At 38.5% G+C, this 5,918-nt stretch overlaps 1 pseudogene; it reads left to right on the top strand.

Moving 5' to 3' along the window:
* Nucleotides 1-2,852: 2,852 nt before the first annotated feature.
* On the top strand, nt 2,853-5,336 carry LOC148147460 (protocadherin-10 pseudogene; annotated as a pseudogene).
* The last annotated feature ends 582 nt before the right edge of the window (nt 5,337-5,918 follow it).

Here is a 5,918-nt window from a genome sequence, read left to right as displayed (position 1 = left end):
TTGGAAACATGCATGTTTAAATTATTAAAATAGAAGTAGCAACTGTTTTTGCCGAAAGTAACCTCTGCTGGTATCATACCTTGTAATATTTATATGCTTTCATTTGTAACAAGATTACAGTATTAGATTGTACAGCTGAGTTAAAATTGTGTTCTGGCAGCTTTGGTTACCTGTTGGGACTTTCTAAAACTTTTAGAGTTTCTTTGAAGCTATGAAAATTATTGACTTTTTCACATACTGAATTTTGGAATGTAAATACCTATGAGAAACTCTTTGCAGATACACAGTCATGTAGATAACACTAACTTCGAGAATACAGTAGCCATTGCACACGGGTCCAGAAAACAATTTGGTTAGTTTTCAGTTGTTTCAGCGGTAGCTGTTAGGTCTGAGCAATTAGCATCAGTATTTTTCTGACGGCCTGGTGCTTCTAAATTGATCAGGTAATCCGATATTGTTAGATTCCACGTAAAATGAAAACTACTGAACTTAAGTTAATTTAGTTTTTTCAAAATTTTCCTATTGAAGTCTTTTAGTAACCAAACTATGTAGATGTCGTATATGTTCGAACTGAAATTTAAACCCAAGAGAAAGATGGCCTCTTCATGTGCTTTACTTGTTGAAAGAAATTTTCTTATTTGGAATATTCTGGCGATGAGACCAGAGTCAATAAGAATGTAGCGTAACTCCAATCATTAGATCATATTGTTCTCGAAAAGTAAGAATATAGTACTGTAGTCAGGAAATTACATTAATGAGTCTCCATGTTCAAAAAAGAAGCTAGGGACTACAATGGTAACAAATTCCAGTTTATCTACCATCCAAAACATCCCATCATTCAGTAAATCGCAGAAACAATACCCATGGTGCATAGAAATGTTAATATGATATGAGCATACGAAATACAATAGAATGTTTGAAATAATCATCTGCGTGATCTTAAATAAATAAATATCTATTTATTTAACTAATATTTACAATGGGCATTTGATAATATTGCAGAAGTGAAACTGGTTCAGGATTTAAAGTTTTATGGATTTTTTTGTTGGTAATCTAGAGGAAATGTTAATTGGTTTGGAATCACAGGACTGTGATGATATTCACACAATACAAGACATTGCGATGAACTTGGGAGGTAGCAAACTAAGAGGGCTTGATTTAACATAATTGCGACAGCAATGGACACTGCATAAGTTTGGATATCATCACCTACTTTGAGCACCTGTGTGAAACTCTCGACCTCTGTAAGGGGAATGTTCTGAACTTGCACGCGCGATTTGTATGCTCAGAGTGCTCACGTGTCATCATTTAAAATGTGTAGAACGTCTTATGCCTTTCACATTGAAAAGTAACTGGAAAACTTGATGGATCATACCATGCATCCCGACATTTCAGAATTATTCTTAATCATTTGCAAAAATCATAGGCTTGGAACTTCTTGCAGTGGTGCTGATGGCTGACAGTAGATAATGAAATGAAAAAAATAGTTATTTCAAAGTGATACTTAACAACTGTAAAAGTTCTTTGAAGATCTGAAAATACATTTAATCTGGATAATAATAGTTGAATATGTGTATTATCTGCTACGGAAAGTATACAATACGTGGGAAAGATAATAAATCAAACAGAAAAAAATTCAATTCAAAGAGGGCTCAACATTGCAAACTCAAAACGTAAGTTGATTTGAAAGTAAAGAGTTTCAACAAATTGGAAGTTCATGTATAGCAGTGTGCAAAATAATTCATGCCCATTGTTAGTCTATTGCTTCTATTATTGATTAATCTATTGTTTCTGCCTTGAACTTGTAAAGTGGCTCCGTTGATTTTAGGCCTTTGAAACTAGATCTTTTCCATAACTGTAGTAATACGTGTATCCTTAAAACATTAAATCTATTAGTTGACTTCGAAAATGGCAAACTATTGATATTGGACCATGATGAAAGATAGGGGGATTAGTAGCTGATTATGTGCTTATCTTTCAATGTTTATGCAAGGTTCGCAATTTGTACACTTTTTTCTTGATTAATCGATTTGTGAAACAGAGAAGCGAGTTTAGTAAACGTTAAACAATAATCTAAAAAGATGGCCAATTGGATATCTGGAACAGAAATGGAGAAATATGAAAATTTCAGTATTGTAATTTCCATTATTTGATTTCCTTGCAGAACGATAAAGATAATTAGTTTTGCTTTGGTGAGCAATAACACCTAGTCAGTAAGGAATTCTAGAGCACACCTATCGTGTATAGATTATAACTTGACTTGTATTATTGAAACAAAGAATGATCTTAACAATTAGGAACCGTCATTGGCCTTTACCTGTCACATGTTCAACAATTTTGAATTCGACGTATTCAATTTGTTAATTTGGTAATTTGTTTCCAACTGGATTTTTGCAGCACAGGGTGCAATGCAGTATAGAATAGAAAACCGTTATGCAAATTTGAGTTGTGCAATAATAAATCAAGTCTTGCGCTCATTTTAGACACTGCAGCTTTAAGAAATGAATCACATTTCGTTGGTCGAATATCAATGAGCTAGCGTTCACCAATCAGAACATAAGATAGGAATGGGGATCTGGACAACCCTCTTCACTACCCAGACACCATCACGTCCGATCAGACACAAAGTAAAATTGGATAGCGAACAGCTCGACAGGAATTGTTCACGAATTTCACCGACAATTTTGGACAAGAACAGAAGATTTGGATGAAATTATCCGGGCGATTGGAGAAGCGTTCAGGGATTTGCTGCATCGCAGTTAATTTATATCAGATTTATATCAGATAATAATTCATGAACGTTTTCGCGGTGCGGACATATTCCGAAACAACGGGGATGTTTGACGCTGGAAATGAGATATAAAATATTTTGGTTTCTAACATACCGATTGTTCTACTGTGTATTCTCCGCGTGGAATCTAGTGCACGGGCAGGTTCGTTACTCGATTCCTGAAGAGCTGCAACTCGGCGCCTTTGTTGGGAATATCGCTGAGGATTTGGGTTTAGATATAAAGCAACTCTCGGCTCGTAGTTTTCGAATTGTGTCCGGGTCCTGGACACAATACGTGGACATAGGCTTGGACACTGGCATTTTATTTGTGAAGGAAAAAATTGACAGAGAAGAGATATGCGGGCCAGTTTTGAGTTGTGTTTTATCTGTGAACGGTTTGCTTCAAAACCCCTTAAAGCTGTACCCGGTTGAAGTGGAGGTCCTTGATTTAAATGACAACACTCCCAGTTTTCCAAAGAGACAATTCCACCTTGAAATTTCAGAGCTTTCTTCGACGGGAACGCGCTTTCTACTCGAGTCAGCGTATGATGCGGACGTTGGAACCAACTCCGTGCAATCCTACGAGCTCCTTTCTAACCAGCATTTTGTTCTCGATGTGCAGATGCGCGATGGAGTGGAAAAATTACCAGTGTTGGTGCTGCAGAGTTCGTTGGATAGAGAAAAGGAATCTACCCACAGTTTGACACTGATAGCCAAGGACGGTGGGGTCCCTGTCAGATCAGGCACGGTTCAGGTTATAATCATTGTCAAGGATGCAAACGACAACGTCCCTGCCTGTTCCCAGTCAGTTTATCGAGTCAGTATATTAGAAGATGCACCCACGGGAACGCAAGTGATCGCATTAAATGCCACTGACCCAGATGATGGTCACAATGGAGAGATAACTTACTCGATCAGTAGCCACAATACCATCAGAGTTCGAGAATTGTTTAGCGTGGATTCAAAAACTGGTGAAATCAGAGTGAAAGGGAAATTGGACTATGAAGAAAACAAAGCCTTTGGTATTAATGTTCAAGCAACAGATAGGGGTCCTCACACTATGGTGGGGCACTGTGATGTGTTGGTGAACATTGTTGACGTGAATGACAATGCACCTGAGGTGACGTTGACGTCTTTGTCTGGCGCAATTTCAGAAGACGCTCCCATTGGGACTGTGGTCGCTCTGTTCAGTGCAGCGGATAAAGATTCTGGGAGAAACGGGCAGGTACAATGCAACATTTCAAACAAACTACCCTTTAGACTAGATTCTTCTTTGAAGAATTATTATGGATTGCTTGTTCGACATCCACTGGATCGTGAAAATAATTCCAATTATGACATTACAATAATGTGCACGGATGCAGGAAAGCCGCCTCTGACATCCAGGAAAACCATCCGGGTAGAGATTTCTGACATAAATGACAACCCACCGAGATTTTCGCAGCATTTGTACACCACAAATGTCATGGAGAACAATGCTATTGGTGCTTCCATATTTTCCCTCATAGCGTTTGATTCAGATGTGGGACTGAACACTCAACTGAAATACTCTATCCTAGAGACTCAAGTCCTGAACGCCTCGGTAGCCACTTATGTCTCTATTAACTCGGAGACAGGCGTCATATTCGCGCAGAGATCTTTTGATTACGAGATACTGAAAAACTTTCAGATTCAAGCTCAGGTTGTGGATTCTGGGACACCGCCACTCGCAAGTAATGTTTCGGTGAATATTATTATCCTTGATCAGAATGACAATGTTCCAGTCATAGTGCAGCCATTATTCGAATTTGGATCAACAGCAGTGGAGACAATGTCCAGGTTTGCAGAACCAGGCTATCTGGTTGCCAAGGTCTCGGCCACTGACGCAGATGCCGGTCAGAATGCTCAACTCTCTTATTCCATTTCACAGGCTACCGATCATAACCTTTTTACTATTTCAGCCGATACTGGTGAGATTTGGACTATCCGTCCTATTGTAAATAAGGATGCCTCTAAACAAAGGTTGGTGATCGTTGTAAAAGATAATGGAATGCCATCACTTTCTGCCACAGTGACCATCATCTTTTCTGTGATTGGTGGGGACACTGAAACGTCTTCTGGCGTCAGTGGTTCGTCTGAAGTACTCAGGTTCAATCCAGATCTGAGCCTTTCCTTGGTCATCGCATTAGGAGTAACTTCTATCATATTTCTTGTGATTTTAACAGTCCTTGCTGTGAAGGTTCACAAAAACAGAAATGGTTTGGGCGATCAGCACTGTTCCATGGGGTTGTGTTGCCTTCAAAACAGACATGCTCTGAATGGAATTCAAACGGCTAGTAGAAGCCTCCAAATACGCCCCAACTATGTTGAGGTATTTGGAGGTGATCCACTTTCTCAGCGTTTCCGCTATGAGTCATGCTCAACATTGCAGTCAACAAAGAGGGACTTCAGAACACCCAACACCTGCAGGTCATCTCCAGACAAGCATTTTGTCGGGAATGAGTCTATCAGGAAAGAAAATATGGGAATCATTAATATTGAAAATTACAGCAACCCTGTAAACTATGAGGTGAGGGAAATTTTATAACAAATATATTATGATTATCACAGAATTGATCTAATGTGCGTATTCATTTGGGGAAAATTGACCACATCGTAACTAATTGGATGGAATAGTTTCTTAAATGAATTGCACATTGTTCTCTGCACTGCCTCCAATTATGTGAAAATCCCGTATTATTTCTTTGTTACGGCATCTTGTAAGATCTATTTCAATTCCTTTAGATTCCTTGTGATTAAACACATTTAACTGTCAATATTAAGAAATGTTGAGGAAACCCATGCTCCCCTTGACAATTTCTAAAACCACCAGAGTTTACTTAAAGGTTGAGAATCGTTGACAGTCTCGAGCCCACTCCAAACATTGAAGTACTATGTCTTGCTAAGAATCTACGTGCCCATAAATTATCAGATGCAGTTATGAACTTGCTCATTTTGATAGGAAAACTAGAAATGGAATATATTATTCAAATGGGAAAATATTGCAGATCCAGGTGTACAGAGCAATCTTGATGTCTTTGTGTGGTGATCCACTTGGGAGAGTGCATAGTAGCTGAGCCCTTTTAATCCCGGATTGTCAGAAAAATATAAAGATTACTCTAAATGCTCA

Source organism: Chiloscyllium plagiosum, unplaced genomic scaffold (genome assembly GCF_037043375.1).
Source record: "Chiloscyllium plagiosum isolate Xiang-an unplaced genomic scaffold, Cpla_swu_hap1 HiC_scaffold_16, whole genome shotgun sequence".
Taxonomy (NCBI): domain Eukaryota; kingdom Metazoa; phylum Chordata; class Chondrichthyes; order Orectolobiformes; family Hemiscylliidae; genus Chiloscyllium; species Chiloscyllium plagiosum.
This window is presented reverse-complemented; position numbering and strand designations above follow the sequence as displayed.